Source organism: Notothenia rossii (genome assembly GCF_949606895.1).
Source record: "Notothenia rossii genome assembly, chromosome: 8".
NCBI classification, from domain to species: Eukaryota; Metazoa; Chordata; class Actinopteri; order Perciformes; family Nototheniidae; genus Notothenia; species Notothenia rossii.
Window position 1 is genome coordinate 64,447,140 of NC_136906.1, and position 21,129 is coordinate 64,468,268.

General features: G+C 39.7%; 1 long non-coding RNA gene across 1 annotated transcript; it reads right to left on the reverse strand.

Moving 5' to 3' along the window:
* Nucleotides 1–278: 278 nt before the first annotated feature.
* LOC307014120 lies at nt 279–20,846 on the reverse strand. The gene is made up of 3 exons (XR_013801161.1): nt 20,474–20,846; nt 9,077–9,190; nt 279–8,007 (listed from the first exon to the last, which is right to left on the reverse strand). It is a non-coding gene; the product is annotated as an uncharacterized lncRNA (long non-coding RNA).
* Between the last annotated feature and the right edge of the window lie 283 nt (nt 20,847–21,129).

The following is a 21,129-nucleotide window of genomic DNA, read 5'->3' on the forward strand; positions in this document are numbered from 1 at the left end:
ATTTCCTGATAGTAACAACAATAAAAATACCAAGCACCTTTTCCTCTTAATCAACACACATACATTGTCAGCTGTTCTAGAGTCACCAGCAAACTTCGCGAAAGTGAGATTAGAGTTAAAAAAAAAAAGTTAAAATAAGACATTGTGTGTTAAATACTCTTAAAAGCAGTGATGCTCAAATATGAAAGATCAGATAAATTGACACTAGGCAAATAAGTCATAAACCTATCCTATATACATGTACATCGGATTTGAAAAGAACAAAGAAGTAGACAGGATACATGAACATTCTTTATATCAAACATGTGTGGTGAAATCAAAATGAAAAACAAACTAATCCATCAAGATACAGGTATTTTTTACTTTCTACATTGTTTTTGTATTAGCAGATTTATTAAGTACTAATGCTCATCTTCACCAATTTAAACCACCACTAAAATCTTGAAAATGTCACTCAAATATTTTTGAAAAACAGAGAAAACATAAAAATAGAAACAAGAAATATGGACATATGAACAAAATGGCCAAATGAAGGAAAACAAGGCTAGAATTTTTAAGAATAAAGCACAATAATCTTCTTTACGCCAAGTAAAGTTAAGCGTCAGGATATCCAAGTTCACATTTTTACACATTTGGAAATTACCAAAAGTGGACCACTGGAAAAAAATTAAATATAAATAAAGAACAATTGTTCATGCTTCAACATATAATATGTAATAGCCCTATGCATTTAAACACTTTAATCATACATCAATATTTGTGGACACTTTGAGTCTTTGTATTTACATTGAGATATTTAAAGTATACATTACAGCAAGACATTAAGACATTACTGCAAGATCATCAAGTTCATTCTACACCAACAATTAATACATTTGCATTACAATAAGGCAGCTAATGGCATTTGTAATGAAAAATACACATACCATTTATGTTAACCCTGGTAGATACCTGCTGCACTTTCATTGACCACCATAATGGTATAAGTCAACAGGCACATTATCTTCCTCTTCTTTGATTAATGTGCTCTCATTGCCATGACCTATTATAACCATGGAGTATTCCTGGGATTCTTCTGTTTCCGCTGGGACTGAATACTCAACATTTTCAAAGTCCCATTCGGTCTTTAAGTTACAAGCTGTGTTTGGATGTGTAACGGACCCTTGTGGTGCACCCAGGATGTAATACTGGACATTCTCATTTTCTGGTTCTGTTTTGTGTCTTTCAGAATCTGGCAATGCAGTCATTAACGTATATCCAAGAGCTCCTGTAGGTTCACCTGGGACAAAATGCGCAACGTCCTCAGGGTTTGACTCCGTTTTGACATCATCATGAAGAGGACAATATTTTTCCTCTGTGTCCGGTTCTGGTTTTATATTTCCATAACATGGATGCCAATCCTCCTCTTTGATTTGTAAGTTTCCCTGGAGAGGACTGCCACAACCATCACCCACTTGGTTCCCATTGTTTTGGAGAATCTTCTTAGGATCTCTTTGTACCTTTGTGCCTTCACGAAGGATCCCATGTTTTAGTTCTGTTTTGTAGCCTTCGAGAAAATGGACACAACTAACACCTGAATGGTATTTCACTTGGCGCACAAAACGACCAAAGGGCCGACATTGCTTATTTTGGCCCTTCTCTAGATGACTTGGTGAAGCATCGGAAGCAAATAGAAATGGCAATTCGAAGATCTTGTTTGCTTTTACCTTACTGTATCTGTCATAACCTTTAAGCATGGATTGGACTTTGGTCGTTACAGCTATTGAAAACTCCCAGCTTCTTTTATGTTGGGAGCTAATATCAAAGTTATAGTCAAGGATGTCATACCAAGTGCTTGGCAAATACCGTCCTTTTTTTTCTTTTTTATATTTATTTATCTCAAACACTACAGCTTGGGTCAATAGCCTCAAGTCCAGTTTTTCTTTCTCTCCGGAGTTTGTTACATCCAAATCCAAACCTATCTCCGTGCAATTGGGATAACGGATCACCTTACTGCACCACATTGCATTTGTTTTTTTACTCTTGTATTGTATCTTGTAAGGATTATCACTTGTCACTGTGTCTTTTTCCTCCTTTGTTTGCAGTGCCAGCTTTCTTTTTTCAATAGCCTCCCTCCATGCAGCACCCTGAATCCGATCTCGCCGAGTCGATTTACAAGTTGGAGGTTGTCTCTGAGAAGACTGAAATGGAATTTCAAAGACCTCATTAAACCAGTCAGGCCCAACTTTCTTTGGGGCTAAAGAGTTGAACAAACTTGCAGAACTTGTACCCTGCAAGTCAATGTTAAAGTTGTGTTCAAGGATATCAACAATGATGTCACCCTTTGTTCCACACAATGATTTGGCAAAACCAACCACTTCCAACATAATTTCGCGAGTCAGTACCTTGGTGTCAAGTTTATCTCTTGCTTGGTCTTTGTCAACAAACAGGTTCAAACCTGTGTTCTTGCAAACAGGAAAGTATTCCACTATCATCTCCTCTATTGCAGAGAAGGAAGAGGACTGAACCTTTTCAGGCTTTGGTGCTATGCAGTTTGCATCCCCAGAGACAGCGTCCGCCCTGGTATGTGTAGGTGGATGATGCATGTGACTAGGGTCAGAGTCATCCTGACAAGTCTTATGACTTCTTTCTTGAAAGCATTTGGGGCAATATTTTGTAGGATTTTTTAGGCATATCAAGTCAGGCAGTTCAAAAGGCTTATTCACAGAGTGCATTTTCATCCCAATTACTTGGGCCCTTATGTTTGTCCATAGTTGCTCTTTATAGGCTTCGCGATACAGTTCATTTTTTAAATCAAGAGGAAAATTATACTCCAATATCTCTGTGACGAAGTGCTTTTGGTCTGATATCAGTGCTGTGGCAAACGTATTCAATTCAACCATGATGCCATTGGTCAGTGATTTTGGGTCGATGTTTAGTTTTTCTCCAGATCCTACATTGAAATCAATGCCTAATGTCCTGCATCTAGAGTAAGAATATAATGGACAATGTTCAGTATGAGGTGTTGAGAGAATTTGCTGTATACGATTTTCCCGCACTTTCCACAGCTTTAAATCTAGTTCATTTTTCTGTTCAACCGCAGAACTGCCCACTTCTTGGCATGTGATAGCAGTATGGGACGAACCAGCAATACATCCATCTGTATTAAGGTTGTTCTTTAATTTCAGTTTCCCCCAAAGATGTTCTTTTCCTAGTTTCTTTGGTCTCTTGAAGGGATTCACATAGCATGTTAGATTCCTTTGCTCCACTGTAGCATGAATTCGGGCAACAATGCTTCTGGCAAGGTCAGGATATCCACTTTGCAAATGAAAATCGAAGTTGTGTGTAAGAATGTCAAGACAAATCTGCTCAAAAGTCCCACACAACTTTTCTGCAAAGTTTGTCACTTCAGCCACTGATCCATTTGTCAGTTTGTTGATGTCCAGTTTTTTATTTGGTTGATGATTGTTAACATTTAACTTCAAACCTATTTCCTGGCAGAAGGGATAGAGATCCTCACCCTTCTGTGAAAAATGTTCTGACGTTTTAGCTTGTGAATGAGCTGGGAACCCGGGAGCAACATCACACTCTTCCATTTTCAATATGTTGCCGAGTTGAGGTTTTACATTGTCCATACCAGGGAAAATAGGAAGTACACAAATCTCATTTGAGAATTTGATCGCATCTTTAGAATTTTCCAGCATTCTCACTCGATTAATAATTTCCAATGTGACTATGTTTCGCTGGTATTCACTCTCCAAGCCAAAATTAAAGTTGTGTTCAAGAATCTCCATGATGAAATGCTGCTTGGAAGAATTCATTGCTAAGGCAAATTTTGCAACTTCAAGCAGATGACTGTCTCGCAAATTGTCAACCCTAATTTTTAGCTTTGCACCAAATCCAACAAGGAATTCAAGACCTAATTTCTTTGAGTTGTTGAATGGACCAAACTCGAATGTTGAGAGGATTTTTCTTGCACGGTTCGCACGCAACTTCCACAAGTTATTTTCTGTGTCCATTTCTTCTTGTTCCATGTCACATTTGTTTGGTGTATTTCTTGAAGTTTGTGTTTGCACTTCAACTCCACAACGCCCTCGTTCAACTGGTTGATTTGCAAAGGGTGGGTTAAGCTTTGAGTTCTCTGTTTCCATTTCTTCTTGTTTCATATCACCTTTTTTTGGTTCATTTGTTGAAGTCTGTGTCAGCTGTTCAACTCCACAACGCCCTCCTTCAACTGGTTGATCTGCAAAGGGTGGGTTAAGGTTTGACTTCTCTGTTTCCATTTCTTGTTGTTTCATGTCACCTTTGTCCATTTCATTTCTTGAAGTTTGTGCCAGCTGATCAAATCCGCAACGCTCTCCTTCATTTGGTTGATTAGCAAAGGGTTGGATTACGTTTGAGTTTCCATTTTTTGTTTTTTTTAAGTGATTCTGAATGCCTAGGTTGTCTGAATCCGTCATTTCGACTGAGTCTAGATCAGACTCTTCTAGAGGACAAGTGTAGTTTTTTGCTCTTGTTTTCTTTGTTTGCAGTGCAAGCTTTCTTTTCTTGTGAGTAGTTTCCTGTTTGCGGGCATACTGACGAAAAACATAGACTTCATTGAACCAGTCTGGTGTCGCTCTGTGAAAATACATCGTTGGAAAAAAAATTCTCCCCTGCATGCCAATGTTGAAGTTGTGTTCAAGGACATCTTTAATGATGCTAACTTTAGTCCCACACAGTTTTTTGGTGAATCTGTCAACTTCATTCATAATCCCACATGTCAATACAGGTCGATCCTTTTTAGATTTTGGTTGGTGTTCGTCTGCAAACAGCATAAAACCGTTCTTTTGGCAACAACGGTAGTTGTCCATTATCCTTTCCTCTCTTCCATAGAAGGTAGAAGACCGATTCCTTACAGTCTTTTGTCCTGTGTAGTTTGCATCATCAGAGACAGCGCCCGCCGTGGTATGAGTACGAGGATGATGTATATGACTAGGGTCAAGGTCATTCTGACAAAGCTTATGACTTCTTTCTTGAAAGCATTTGGGGCAATATTTTGCAGGATTTGGTAGGCACATCAAGTCAGGCAGACTTGAAGGCAGTTCAAAAAGAGTATTCACCAACCAAGGTTTGGAATATCTCTTGATATTCATTTGTGTAGTCCATAGTTGCTGTGTAAAGGCACTGCGATACAGCTCATCTTTTAAATCAAGATTCAAATTATACTCCAGTATCTCTGTGACAAAGTGCTTTTGAGCTGATAGCATTGCTACAGCAAAGGTGTTTATTTCAACCATGATACCATTGGTCAACAATTTGGGATCAAGATTTTGTTTTATTCCAGATCCTACATTGAAATCAATGCCTAGTTTCTGACATCTAGAAAAAGAATAAAGTAGACAATGTTCTTCATGGGGTACTGAGAGGATTTGCTTAATGTGATTAGCTCGACATTTCCACAACTTCAAATTTAGCTCATCTTGCTGTATAGTAGATCTGCCTACCGGTCTGACTATTTCCACAGACTGAGAAGATCCATCACCACATGCATCTAAATGTGGGTTCCTCTGGCAATCAAGTTTTACCATTGTTGTAGAGTCTTTTGTGGTGTCCTTTCCAGTTATATGAATTGCACAATTTGATAGATTCTGCTTATCCACTATAAAAGGAATCCGTGCAAGAATATCTCCGGCAAGGTCAGAATCTCCACTTTGGAAATCAAAGCAAAAGTTGTGTTTGAGGATGTCAAGACATATCTGGGCAAATTTTCCACACAACTTTTCTGCAAAGTTTGTCACCTCAGTCATTGATCCATTGGAAAGTTTGTCAATATCCAGTTTTTTATTTTGCTGTGGATTGTACACATTTAGTTTCAGACCTATTTCCTGGCAGAAGGGATAAAGATCCAAACTTTTCTGTGAAATATGTTCTGAAGTGTTAGCTTGAGAATGAGGTGGGAGCAGCGTAGAAAACTCACACTCTTCTATTTTCATTATGTTGTGGAGTTGAGGTTTTACAATGCCCATACCAGGAAGCTCAAAAACCTCATTTGAGAATTTAATTGCATCTTCACAATTTTCCAGCTCTCTCACTCGATTCATAATTTCCAATGTGAATATATTTCGCTGGTATTCACTTTGCAGGCCAAAGTCAAAGTTGTGCTCAAGAATCTCCATGATGAAATCCTGCTTGGATGAATTCATTGCTATGGCAAATTTAGCAACTTCGAGCAGATGTTTGTCACGCAAGTTGTCAACACTGATGTTCTTCTTTGCACTAAATCCAACATTGAATTCAAGGCCACATTTCATTGTGTTGTAGTATCGACTAAACACGAATGTTGAGAGGATTTTCCTTACACGGTTAGCACGCAACTTCCACATGTCGTGCTCTGTTTCCATTTCTTCTTGTTCCACGTCTGACTTGTTTGGAACATTTATTGGAGTCTGACATTTCTCCTCAACTCCACAATGCCCTCCTTCATTATGTTGACTCGCAAGTGGTGGAATCACATTTAAGTTATCAGTTGGTAAAGTGGATACAATGTAATTGGTGTTGAGGAAAGGCACATGAAGACAGTTTGATTCTGGTTTTCTAGAAATGTCGTAGCCCAGAGAACATTGGGGGTTTTGTGACTGATTCTGTTTGCAAACGTTTCCTGAATCTGTGGCTTTGTCCAAGATTAGTTGAGATGATCCCAGGGGATAAGAACAGTTTCCCTCTGTTCCCATTACTTCTTGCTCCATGTCATATATTTTGCCAGAGTCTGAGTCTGAATCAGACTTTCCTACAGGACAAGTGTGACAATGATCTCCCTCTGCTGTTCTTCTGCTATACAAATGAGTGTCATAAGAGAGTGTGTTTGTTTCCATGTTTCTTTTGCGTCTTTTGATTGCCTGTTTACTTTTTAAATCAGACTGCCTTCTTTTTGTCACTTCCTTAAACTGATATTGCGGAGCTTCCATATCAGACAGAGCTGTTTCTCTGTGTCTTTTGAAGGGATTTGTCTGGAATGAAAACGGCTCAGTTTTAAACTCTGGGCTTATTTTGGTACCAATGTTGAGAAATCTCGTTCTTTTCTTCAGCAAGTGCGATATCTTGAACCAAGCTCGACTTTTTTCTTGTTGACTTTTTAGATCAAGTTCAAAATTGTGATCCAAAACATCCAGAACAATAGGGCTGTAGGATGCAGTGAGAATTTTGGTGAAGTGAATTAACTCTAACATGATGCCCTTTGTCAACAAACCTGGCTCTAGACTTTGTTTTGACCCAAAATCAAGGTTCAGACCAATTTTCTCACAAAAGGGGAACAATTTGGAAAAATCATCATCTTTTTGTTTCTCTGCTGGCTGTGCTTCTGAAATCTTTAATTCATCTTCATAGGCACTGCCATCACTTTGTGCCTTATCAGTCTCTTCCAAGAGACTTTCTGCCTTAATGCAATCTTTGGATGTTGCGTGTGAACACTGTAATTCATCTTCATGTTCCCAATCATCAGTGTCATCCATCTCCACCAGGATACTTTCAGTCTTATGCTTTGTGGATGCCATGTTCGGTTCATTGCTGCTCGAGCATTCTGGATTACATGGTGTGTCAAAGAGAGTGAAAACTTCATTTTTATCTTTAGGAGGTTTCCTAATCAAGTTTCTAACTTTGTGCATAATTCGAGATGTAAAATCAATCCGCTGTTGATCATTTTCCAAATCAAGATCGAAATTGTTCTCTAAAATGTTTGTGAAAAAATGCCTTTTACTCTTGTTTACTGTTTTAGCAAAGTCACAGACCTCAAGGATGACCCCATTTGTCACTAAACCTATATCCACTTTTTTATGGTTGTTGGATGCTACATTAAAGTCCAATCCAATCCCATTGCTGCAATGGAAAGGTTCGGGATGTCTTGAATATTTGTCTACACACATAATGCGCCACTGCCATACTTTGTTGGCATCCATCTTTTTGTTTTGTTCTTCAGACAGCAGATGTCCCCGTTTTCCATCTGCAGTGAATTCTTCTACTGTTCTTCTTTGCTTTGTATGTTTTATTTTCCTGTATTTAGTTAGAAAAAAGAATGAAATTATATACAAATGAATCACACTATTTTTTAACCAATGTATTAATTATATAATATTTATCAGACTAAAATACCAGATATCTGACACTTATGGCGCATTCACACTGCAGCGCGGAGCTCGCTTTAAGCGTGCCGAGCTGTGCGGGGCCCGTTTTTGGTTGCGCTTACACTTGGCCTGGTTTTGGCCTGGTTTTGGCCTGGGGCTACTTTTTCACCTTTTTTCTGGCCCGACTAAATCGTGGTTCTATCGAGGCCAACAAGCGGGGCCAACAACCGGGCGGAATATGCTAAACTAGTGACGACTGCTGATTGGTCAGAGAGAATCGTCACAATTCTCGCGAGACTTAATCCCTAGTGTCGCATATATTAAGGGACGCTTGCAGCATTTTTGAAAACAGTGAACCTAAGAAGAAAAAACCACATACCAAGAAGCAAGGGCACGATGGCTTCCACATCCTCCATTGTTGTTGTTTGTTTTGTGAGTTGTGTCGCATTGAAGATGACGTCACGGCAGTTGTATGCAGCGTCGCTCCGCCCGCCAAAAAGCCGATCTTCCCGCCTATAGTAACTACCCCAGTTCCTAAGATGTAATGTGAGCGCAGCATTAAAGTGAGCCGGGCGTAATAAGGCCTAACCAAACCGAGCGAGGCCGAGCGAGGCCTGCAGTGTAAATGCGCCATTAGACCCTTAGTTTCTCAGAGTACTCTGGTTACTTGTGATAGACATTAGGCAATATCTTTGACATAATGACCATTTCTTTTTCTTTTATTTCTTTAGATAAAAGTGATTTGCCAAGCAGCATGTTTAGTGGCTAATGTATTTTTGATTCATCTTATAACTGTGCAGCTCATTTAAAAATTTGAATATTTTGGACATATTGCAGATATTTTAATAGTATGTCATATTTTAATTTAATTTATTCTACTACCATACATGTTTTGACTGAGGTACATTTTCTTGTACAGTAAATTAATACCAACTTTTCAAAAAACACAATTCTACTTGCAGCGAATTTAGATTTAATTATTTAAAGTTGCTACATACCTTGTAAGACATTCATCTTGAATAAAAGCTCTTCCAAGTTTTCTAGCCCACACTGAATGTCTGCTTCCTATGTGGTCATCCTCCAGACAGCAACGAGACTCTTCTGGTACAGTGCTACCATGGATGAAAAAAACATTTAAAAACATGTTTAACAGTGGTGACGGAAGTATTCATAATTATTTATTTTGTAAAAGTTGTACAATTACAATTTAGAAACATTCTGTTACAAGTTGGAACCCTGAATTCAAAATGTAAAGAACTAAAGTATAGGCAACAACATATACTCAAAAGTACTCCAAGTTACAGTACTTATTAAAATCAAAACATTATAATACTGGATACAAATAATTGATTCATTAGCATGAATCCATCAGCGATTGGTCTACTAATGTTAGAAGGAACAAGAAAATCTTGCATGCAGGCAGAGGTCTGCGACCAACGGATCTGATACAGATTTGAAAATTCTCTGATACTATATGGGAAACTCTCCACCTATCAGGAGGAGACAGCCACGGCCATTGCCGTTTGAAAGCGCTGGAGGCGCTGTGGTACATATGCCAGGCCTGTAAGTGGCGCTGTAGTCTGCCATAGTGTTGTCACGATACCAACATTTTGGTTTCGATACCAAGTCAAGAATTGCGATTCCGATTCTTTTTCGATACTTTTCTTAAAAAAAGGGAAAGTCTTAAATGTAATTATTGTGCTTTATTTCACACCAGAACCATAACACAAACTTTTAAACAATGAGAACAATAAATAAAATAAATGACAAGAATTCGTATTAAATAAAAATCAATCATCTCAAACAACTTTTTTGTCAAAATAGATTTGTATATTAAACAACAGAAATGACATTCAATACAATGAGGTCTCCGACAAAAAATAGAACATAGCCCTACTGTTTAGCAACATAACTGGCTTGATTATGTCCCTACTCAGACTAAACCTTAGTCCTTAGTCAACAAGCCAAGGCGCAACGGCAGTTGCACTCCCACTTGCAGCCATGCTTCTCGTTTTCTCACATGCTCTGGCAGCTAGCGCGTGCACGAGAAAGGTGATGCACTTAGAGAGTGCTTGAGAGCAGGGCCGGCTCTAGACAATTTGCAGCCCTAGGCGAGATTTGAGTTGGCGCCCCAGCCAGAGAATCGTACAATAGAAAAGATAAAGATCAATAGAGTATCCAAGGAATACACAATAGAATGGGGGGTGGACGTCACATCCTCTAGGGGGGTCCGGAGGTATGCCCCCCGGGAAGATTTTTTTAACATTTTAAAGGTCACATGTCATGCTTTTCCGGTTATTACCCGTCCCCTTGTGTGTTTTGAAGGTTTTTCTGCATGTAAACGGTCTCCAGAGTCAAAACCCTCAAAGTACACCATGTAGCGAGTAAAACTCTAAAACAGAAAATACCTCCCCAAAACGCCTCGTTGGTGAAACGTCATCATGACGTCATCCATTTGATTCTTCCGGGTACGTGCTTACGAAAGCACGTACCCGGAACTAAATGGGCCAATCCGTGGAGCCGTTACGTTACGTCCGCGGAGCCGTTACGTTAAGCCCCCGCTGATTGGTCCAAATTGACATAGCATAACCAATAACCTACCATAGCCAATAACAAATTAATGTAACTTATTTTATTTTTGTTGTTCATTCATATCTTATTTGACCTATTAACATTTATTTATTCGTGCATTTTTTTTTATCTCTCCAGTTTAAAACAATATTTTTGGTTTACTGTCCTATAGTATACATTGAAATGATTTCAAACCTGTTTTATCCCAATAATTATAAAGGAGTGCCTTGGAAATATTTGTTTACATAAATTGTGACCAAACCGTTTGAGACCCACTGAGATAACTTAGACTAAAGTGAACTATCTAAACACTCCGAGTCCTTTACCTCGAGCTGTAGTTATCAGCCTCTCAGTCTGACTGGAGAGGATTCTCCCTCCACATTATTGTAGAAACGTCTTCTTCTAATATCCGTTAGAGCAGCTATCACCAGATTCTAATAACAACAGTGCCGGTACCGGTGCACCCTCCCTCTCTCCCTCTCTCCCTCATTCGCTCCCAAGCTCACTCGCACTTTGGCTGTGAGCTGCGGGCGCCAGATAAGCCAACATCCCCCATTTTCATCACTTAAAGCGCCCATCATAAAGGGCAAATAAAAAGTGTAACCGGGGTCAAAAAAGGGTGTTACATTTACTTAATTATGAATGTTGTTAAATCAGGGCCGAAAATTAGGATGAGCACCAACGGTCAAAAATGTTTTTCTACCAGCGCAGCGCCTCCCCAGATCTGGCGCCCTAGGCGAACATCTATAACACCAGTGCTACGGGCCGGCCCTGCTTGAGAGGGGAGGGACTGCAGGCACGGCTGCAGTGCAGGGAGTGGAAGCAGAGTGCTGAATACACACGGCTCTTATTAAAAGTACCAGTAAAGTACTTTTCCCCGTACCGATACTAATGAAACGGAGGAATCGTAAAGTTTTTAACAGCAGGGTATCGCGGTACCTTTCAAGTATCGGTACACCGTGCAACACTAGTCTGCCACAAAAGCAGCGAAGAAGACTTTTCACAGATTCAGCCCTTGCAAAAACAGGGCTAAAACAGAACAAATAAAGCAAAAATAAGGCATGGTTAAAACGCTTGATCTGTTTGGTATTTAAAAAAAAAAAATTCTCAGACATGTTTTATATAGGTATGGCCCTACAATATATTATTCAAATATAGCATGATAGGTCCACTACCTCACTGAGCCTCTCAGCCTCCACCCTTGTTGTAAAAACATCTTCTTATATCCGTTAGAGCAGCTAGCACCAAATGCTAATAACAACAGCGCCGGTACTGGTGCACCCTCTCTCTCTCTCCCTCCCTCGCACTTTGGCTGTGAGCTGCGGGCGCCTGATAAGCCAACATCCCCCACTTTCATCACTTACAGCGCCCATCGTACAGGGCAAATGAAAAGTGTAACCGGGATGAAAAGGGTGTTACATTTACTTAATTTAGTGGGGATGCTGTTAACAGCATTCCCACTAACTGTTATTCTACGCACGAAAAGTTTATTATTATTCCGTCGACTTATTTTGCCGCGCTTCTCCTCCCGCATTGAACATCTCAGAAACTCCGTTCAAACATCAAAACGTTCAGCTTGGTCGGGAATCGATGGCTATTACTTTTCTCATTCATAACTTTCATAATTCCAGAGATACATCCCATAATTCATCAAATGTTTAACATTGAAGTCAATGGAGAAATTCTTCAGACTTCAACAAATCTTCATGCGATTCAACTGCTAACTGTTCATTCATACTTTCACTCAGAAACCTCATTCCAACTTTAAAATGTTACACATCTTTCTGACATTATTCGTGTAAAACAACTTTTAAATCTGATTCTTACTTTTAGAGATATTAAACATTGTTCAGACCTTGTCTTTGAGGTTTTCTTCACATTTTAACATTAGCTAGAGTGTGTGATGTCACAGCTAGAGGGTAGAAAATCTTGAAATGTGCCTTCTCATATTTTTCTTAAAACTGCCATAATTTCCAAACCCTACATTCTTGAGACATCATTTTTCATGATAAACGTAGGAAAACATCTCGTAGCTTGAAAAATGACAAATAATTAAGCAAAAATAATTAAACAAAATGCTTTTTGAGGGCATGAAGTGACAAAAACGTTCAACTCCATTAAACCCCATTGTAATTTCAGGCAGATATTTCCTCACGGCAGCAGCCGCACACCTTTAGTTAAACTGCCAAAAAGGCCACATTATTAACCCGAAACTACACAAAAATTACACTTCAGATACTCAACTTCCTTGACATGCTTCACGTTTTGAAATTTCAGAGATATCTGTTACGGTTCTTCCACAAAACGTTCACATGTAAGAGGTTTATCTCTCATTCAGAACAATGATCTCTTTGATCTCTACAGAGCTCGTTAGCTCAACTATAAACACCTGTGTAATGGAACACGATGATGTCATCACTCCAACTGACATGCTCAGAGCAGCAGACTTCAGATAGCAGTGTGCAAACAGTCCAGCCGTGAAGACATATACGGGACAATTTTGAGATTTCTTCAAATGCCGTTGCCATGGCAACACAATGCTCGCCTTGAAACACGGTTTTCTCATAACTTCAGTGAAAATATTCCAAACAGCCTAGAACTTCACAGGTTTGGTAACGATGCAGCCATCAACGCATCTAAGCGTAGTATGGGGTGTCATCAAATGCCGTTGCCATGGCGACGGACCACTCCCCATGAAACACGATGTGGCTGTAAGTCCCATCGACACGGTCCAATCGCCCCCCAATCTTCACTTGTATATCACCGTTCCATTCCTCAACAGCGCTACTCCAATTCTGAGATCTCACCATATGCCGTTTCCATGGAAACACATCCCTCGCCATAAAACATGATGTCGCTATAACTCCTATGAACATTTTCAAAAAGTGCTCAAACTTCACATGTGTGCTAACAGTCCAGCCGTGAAGACATCTACGGGACAGTTTTGAGATTTCTTCAAATGCCGTTGCCATGGCAACACAATGCTCGCCATGAAACACGGCTTTCTCATAACTTCAGTGAAACTGCTCCAAACGCCCCAAAACTTTACAGGTTTGGTAACGATGCAGCCATCAACGCATCTAAGCGTAGTATGGGGTGTCGTCAAATGCCGTTGCCATGGCGACAGATCATTCGCCATCAAGTTAGTTCACAAGTTTGCAGTTCAAATATTCTGCTGCTTTTCCAAGCCTTTTTACTTTCTTTTCTTCTCTCATCACACATTCAAGCCCCCTGTGTTCATGTATCATTTCAATCTAAATTCTTCACTTTCTTCTTACACATTACAATTCAGCATAGCAGTTTAACGTCAGGTTTTCAGCATAAAGCATTCCCACTAGCAATTTCTTCAGGAATTGCATTCTCTAGTTATGCATGTTGTTACATCTAGGCCGAAAATTAGGATGAGCACCAATGGTCAAAAATAGTTTTTTTCCCTCCCAGAGCTACCAGCGCATATGGTAGGGAGGGGGGACGCAACAGCGGTAATTAAAGTTTCAAAGTCTCAAAAATGCTACAACTACTGTCACAAACTGGATGAATGTGAAGTATTTTGTTAAAGGAGGATGAAAGCGTAATTAAGGAGCACTATTGGAGTGACTTTGAAGGTTATTGGACTCAGGATTAATTAATTTGGATGCCAGCTGTATGAAGAAATTAAAGGCCGGCGCAAGTGGAAACAATTCACAAAGGGATTTAACTATTTAAAACACATGTTCAAAGTAAGCCGGATTTTGCTGATTCAAAAGGTGTAAATAATCTATTATTATTATTGAGTTATTGTTATTACATTGTGACTTCACTATTATTTAACAACTCCTTTTATTGGGTCCTTTTATTGGGTTAAGTACATTGTCATAATTAGTGAGAAATTGATTTAACTTCAGTTAGACAGCAATCATACTGAAGAAATATTGACTATGAATTAGGGCTGGGCGATATATCGAGTTTACACGATACATTGTGGATTGCACTACATGCGATGTCGTAAATGACCACATCGTGAACATCGAGTATTATGTTGTCAAATCAATTTCCCGCCGCGGCCAAAATGAGCTTTCCTTTCTCCCTCATAGACACACGCAGGCCCCGTCTAACTTGCACACAAACATTACACACATGCACAGTGACAGAGAGCAGGGCTCGACATTATAAATGGCCCGCTGGCTCGGAAGCACTATTTAGACACCCCGGGCCAGCATAAGGTACTTTCCACTTGCTTGCTCGGGCCACTGAAAATATTGCTTAAAAAAAAAAAATTGTCCAGTGATATAGGTACTTTGACAAGCAATGTTGTTAAATTGTTTAGTTTATTAACGCTACAACATAGCGTTTTGTGAGGCGGTTGTCGTTGTCGGGTGAAAAGCAAACAGCTGTTTACTGCGGAGCCAGCGCGAGCAGGCTCCCCAGTAAAGAGCTGTTTGCTGCGGAGCCAGCGCGAGCAGGCTCCCGTTTGCCCGTGAGCGCCGGGCAAAAAACTATCTTCAAATAAAAGAAAGTCACCGAAGGAGTTAAAGGAGAGTGACAGGTAGCATGAGAAGAAGAGGGAGAGAAAGTTTCAGCCAGCCTGATCGATGGAGTTGTTTTCTAGTGGTGCAGTGACGCGTCCTAAAACCCTTTTATAATCTATCGATTAGATTTATGATTCGAAAATTATAAAAGTAGGGTAGACATGTGGATATAATTCGGCTGAACAAAACGTGCATTTATCAAACAGGTTTGTTTTCCACAGACCTTATTTCCAGCTATTTTCCAAAACCCTATGGAGAAATCCCATTGCTTTTTTGTCGAGGGAACCAGCAGCTTACTTCCTGGTTTTAGGACGCGTCACTAGGCCTGTCACGATAATTAATTTTGTTGGACGATAAATTTTTCTGGAAATTATTGCGATAAACGATAATATTGTCGGCACCGTTTTAAGACATAATGATAGTATATAATAATAATTCAAGTAAATCCTTTCAAACATAACTTTTTATTGAACATTCAACATTGCAAATGAAATGTGAAATAATATTAAAATATATAAATGATATATAATAAATAAAACAAATTAATTAAATTATAATAAATTAATTAAATCACACAACCAAAACAATAAATTAAATAGTCAGGCTGGAAAACAGAGCTCTCTCTCTCATATATATATATATATATATATATAAATAAATAAATAAATAAATAAATATGAGCACACATTATCTCACAAGCAAAAAAAACCTCCTTAAAACAACAGTCAAGTGTACAGTCCACTGTCAAAGACCCAGATGCCTCAACAGGCCATATCCAAATCTGTTTTTCTAAGTTTTCGAGCAAGGAACACCAACATGTTTGCATTGTCGGGCGGGGGCTCTCCATCTCCAGCTGCCGTGTTTGCTCCCAGCTGGGAAAACGGAATGGGGTGGTTGTGTTTTAGGTGGTTTAAAATGCGTGGTATTGCCTGCTTTTGTCGCTACCTTTTTTAAACCAATGCGACACACCGCCCGGCTAATTCAAGTCCGTAGGTTCGCCTCATTGATTTGGTTTGAATCCAAAATACTGCCACACCGGAGAATCGAGATGTGTAGTTAGGTTTTGTAACCAATTCCATTTCACTTTAAATTCCCCGCGAGTAAGTCACACGTTGTCTCCCGCTTCTCGCTATATTATTAATTTGGCTGCTACGCTGCTGCACGTGCACGCGGAGTGTCCTGACCTGGCTGTGTGTCAGCCCCGCCCCTCACAGCGCGCCTGGCAGCCACAGCGCTCCAGGCTAAAATGCTGGTCACATCTTTATGTAAACGGCAATTTATCGAGCTCAGAAAAGTTATCGAGTCCATTTTTATTTATCGTACGATAAGTCAATTTATCGATTATCGCGACAGGCCTACGCGTCACTGCACCTCTCAATATGATGCCAATATAAACAAGGTCTTCTGTCGGCTCTTTACATCAATGCCGACCTATGCTGACAAGTAAGTGAAGAGTAGACAATATAAAAGGTATTGGCTATAGGGAAATGTCCCAGCAGTTTAGGAGAATGAAGGTTCTAATCTAATCTAATACATAGTCATTACATGTCTAACTCCTGATAATGACAGGAAGACAGAAAGCGCATTATACTAATAATACTACTCATAATAATACTACTCATAATAATAGCAGACATTTTTGAACAATAACCACAATATCATTATTTTAATAAACAAAATATGAACAATTGAGGAAAATGAGGAAGAACTGATGATTCAAATGTTGTAGTACAAGTAGTAATGTAGTTAGTGCATAAATTACTATTGCAACAAATGTGTTAATTTTCTTCATTATTAGTCGATTTTTTTAATGCAGACATATGTTGCAGGGACTACTAGAATCATCATACTGGCGTGAATGTAAACATCAAGGGGTTAAATTAAAAAAAATGTACGTGTTTTAGAGGACATTTCAGAATATCGCGATATATATCGTATATTGCGATATAGTCAGTAAATATCGCGATATCATTTAGAGACCATATTGCCCAGCCCTACTGTGAATGTATGCAATATGTATGGCATTCATCATTTATATCTAATTACATTAACTGTGAATGTCCTTCATTTTATTTCAAATAAAATAACGAAATATATTTGTATAGATATTTAAGACGTTTATGACTTGCGCATGCACGATGCAAATCGGTCCGCCGTCTCGATGTCAAATGTCCAATTTGAGTTGCCGTATGGAGTTGTCCAATATGGCGGACCATCTCGCACATGCGCAGTGCAGATCGGGTAGGGATGCGGATCGGGTAGTGACAACGGCAACTAAAGGCCGCTACACACCAGCCTGAGACCAAAGAACGCGTACTGAAGGCGTCGCGACTTTTACGTCCGCTACGTCGGCTACGAACACACCGCAAAGACTTCAGTTGACGAGTGGCAATAACTGTCCTTACCAGCTGGCAGCGGTAGTGTGTATTCGTCATTCAAAAGAGGCAACAACCGGAAGACAGACTATACACCGAGAGAAGAACAGGCTGCGTGATATAAACAAACAACAAATAGCATCTGGGTTCCATTTTCACTCTCTCTCGTCGATCGAAAACAGGTAAGGTTGCGTCCAGGTGAGATGAAAATCAAAAAGATTAACCGTCTTTGTGTGCCTTCTTAATCGTTTGCTTTGGTCCCTCACTTCTGCTTCGCTTCCCATGCACTGACTCGCTAAGCTGAACAGCCAATCAAAGTTATTTATTTTTCCCGACTTTCTTTGGCCTCCCACGGGGCAGCGGGAGGTGTGAAAATGTGCCGTAAAGAGACGACGGTGCGGGACACACCAACCTGAGTGAGCGCCGCGAATGCCCGACTGCCTCTGACGGCCTCTGACTCCCAAAATCGGGTTGGTGTGTCAGGGGCTTAAAGCTTCCTTTGTAACGTGTTTTATATGGGTTTATTAAATAGACTGCAAGTCACAACACAACCTGGCCGAGAGGCCTTTTAGGGAGGGGCGAAAGCGCACACGCGGGCAGGATGTATAACGACATTTAAATTGAGACTATCATTGCGAAAGGGAATGCAGCAAAAATAATCGTTTTATTTTGATTACATTGTTTTCGTAATCATTGCAAGCCAACATCGAGATTAAAATAGGATTAATTAAACAGCCCTATCTCAGCGGCCTATTATTTTCTGTCTGATGGAGACTTCATACTAGGCTTGTTTGAGACGCGTTGCGGCTCGCCTCGAAAGTAGACGAGAATAGCCGATCGCAGCCGGGGGAGGTCTGAAAAAGCTCTCCTGAAGTCGGACAGCTCCGAGTCGGCTTCTTCTTCTTCTACTTCTTCGACCTTCTTCTCTCTGTTTTTTGGCGGATTGCAAACCACTTTAAGGTGCATACCGCGACCTCCGGAGTCGGCTTGACTCGGTTTGCATTTATAAAGAATGCACACATGTGTTTAATTGTTAATGTCAGATATGTACTAAGTAAATACATTTGTTCCTGCTCAAGACTAGATTCAACTTTATTGTTATTGCACATATTACAGGTACTGAGACAACGAAATGCAGTTTAGCTTCTAACCAGGAGTGCAACAAGCAGTAAGGTGAAAAGTAATGTACACAATCTACAGGATAAAATATAGAATTGAATTGAATGATGAATAAACAGTGAGGGGTATGAATACACTAGATATACACAGCAGCCTGTGAGCAGTATGAACAGTGTGTATGAATATGCTAAGATATATAAAGTATGAAAACGGTAAGCAGTGCAAGTATAGTATAACATATATAGATATTAATTTCATGATGATAAACATTGTGGAACAATGATGAAAAATGTGAATGTCAGTGGCGACGTAAAACTGACACAAAACAACAACAAACTTTTGCCAAAGCCAATGGAGAGCTTCATCAGCAGCACGGGGTAAAAACCACCAATGAGCGCTCAGCTCGAGATACCAGCGAGTCGTTTCCCATCAAGCATTTCGCTTCCGCAGCCCGTGGAGAGGAACTGCGGCGCCTCGCCGCGCCTCGCCGCGCCTCGCCGCGCCTCGCCGCGCCTCGCCGCGCCTCGCCGCGCCTCGCCGCGCCTCGCTCTCAAGGCTGCGGGCGTCTTTGTCCCGCGAGATTTCAACGTCTCATGTGAGCGAGCCTCCAGAGCAAGTCGGACAAAATGACTAACCATCATGCAACGCACGAGCAAGACGTTGATCGAAATTGCGCAGGTCTGCGCAGGTCTCGCTTGTCTCAAACAAGCTTACTGACTTCAACATGTTCCACATATTTTATACATTATTGGTGACGTATGGTTTTAGTTCAAAAGTTTGCAATTAAAATATTCTGCTGCTTTTCAAATCGTTTTTACTTTATTTTCTCTTCTTAATACACATTCATTCACTACTACTTACATTTAATATCTAACTCCTTCAGCCCACTTTCAGCTATAAACCATTCAACTATTATATTATTCAGCTATTTCTGGACATTGAGGCTATACATTTTGTTGTTTATACCTTTTTTAAACCTTTTCTTTTAAATATTAAGCTTCTTCACTATTTGTCCTACTCTTCCAGTTTAACATTTCACTTCCAAGATTTCAACAAAGTCATTGCAATGCATTTGAGCTGTAACAATTGATTCAAATCATTTCACTTTTCTGCATTTGTCCGCTAAATTCAGCAACACACTTACTTGGTTTACAGCATTCCCAATCATTGGTGTAGCTTAAAGCAGCTACAGAGACCATTCAACTAATACAATATTCAGCTAAATTAAGCAACAAATGTACACAGTTTACAGCATTCCCAATCATTTTCAGCAGGAAATGCATTTTTGCGTTGTATTTACTTAATTTACTGCTGGCCAGCAAGTTAATGTAATCCTGGTGCTGCAAATGAAGTCCTAGTTTTTATCATGAATCTACATTTGCAAATGTACTGAAGGTATTACACAAATGCTGTGGAGCAAAAGTACAATATTTAATTCTGAATTAAACTGGAGTAGAAGTACTTAAGTTCAGTACTTTAGAACTAAGTTTATTACCATCACTGCATATAGGTATACTGTAATGGTGATAGCTATTAAGCTTTTTGTCATCACAGTGCCAACCTTTGACGTTACAAAAAACCTACTTCTGTACAGCAACAAAGCAGATACAACTTAAATAGGTTCGACTAAGAACACACGACTGACATTTTCGACTTTCATTGTGTAAATGATCTCATACACGATACAATCTCAACCAAAGTGTGGCCAACACGTCAGACTAGAGGAAGAAAGTTCCAGCCGCCATGCTTTCATTGTGACGACGTTAATCACAACCAAACCGCCATGATCGAATACCAGCGAAACAAATGGTAGCACACGTACCAAAGGTAGGCTGAACACTCTCGGAGACTTTATCCTTCCTTGTTAAAATCACGTAAGTTGTCCCAAAAGATGTCTTCTTATATAAAATCCAGCCGAACCTCTTAAATGTAGAACAGTCGATGCACAGCCTTCACAGGAAGCGAAGAACGAAGATCTGAGCGGAAATTTCAAAATAAAAGTGTCATCATCACCATCAGCGATCAAAACGGGATTTGTCAATGTGCACAATTATATGATTACTAACAATCAATGTAATACATTCATTACTTCTGTGTTTTCCAACACATTGTTTGATCTTGCAGCACTTTTATATGCTTTAAATCATGACATTTCAATGTAAGTTTAAGTAACTCATTTCCGGTGGTAATACTACTGCCCTTTTAAATGTCACAATCTTAAATTAAACAATAATTCAAGAGTATTCAATTATAATTCAAAGAGGTCCAGATCCTCAAATGTTCTATCAGCAAAGATCAGAACCTCATATTGTAGAAGTAGCGTACTATGGTCTAACTCAGTCTAACTACATCTTTCTGTATTCTTACTTTCTAATATGGCTGCTGATTGGTGAGCTCATTGGTGAGCCAAGAAATGGTGCTTAGTTTAAAAAATGCCTGTTCAATCTTTGTGAAGGAGGCCTGACTCACAGCTGTAAA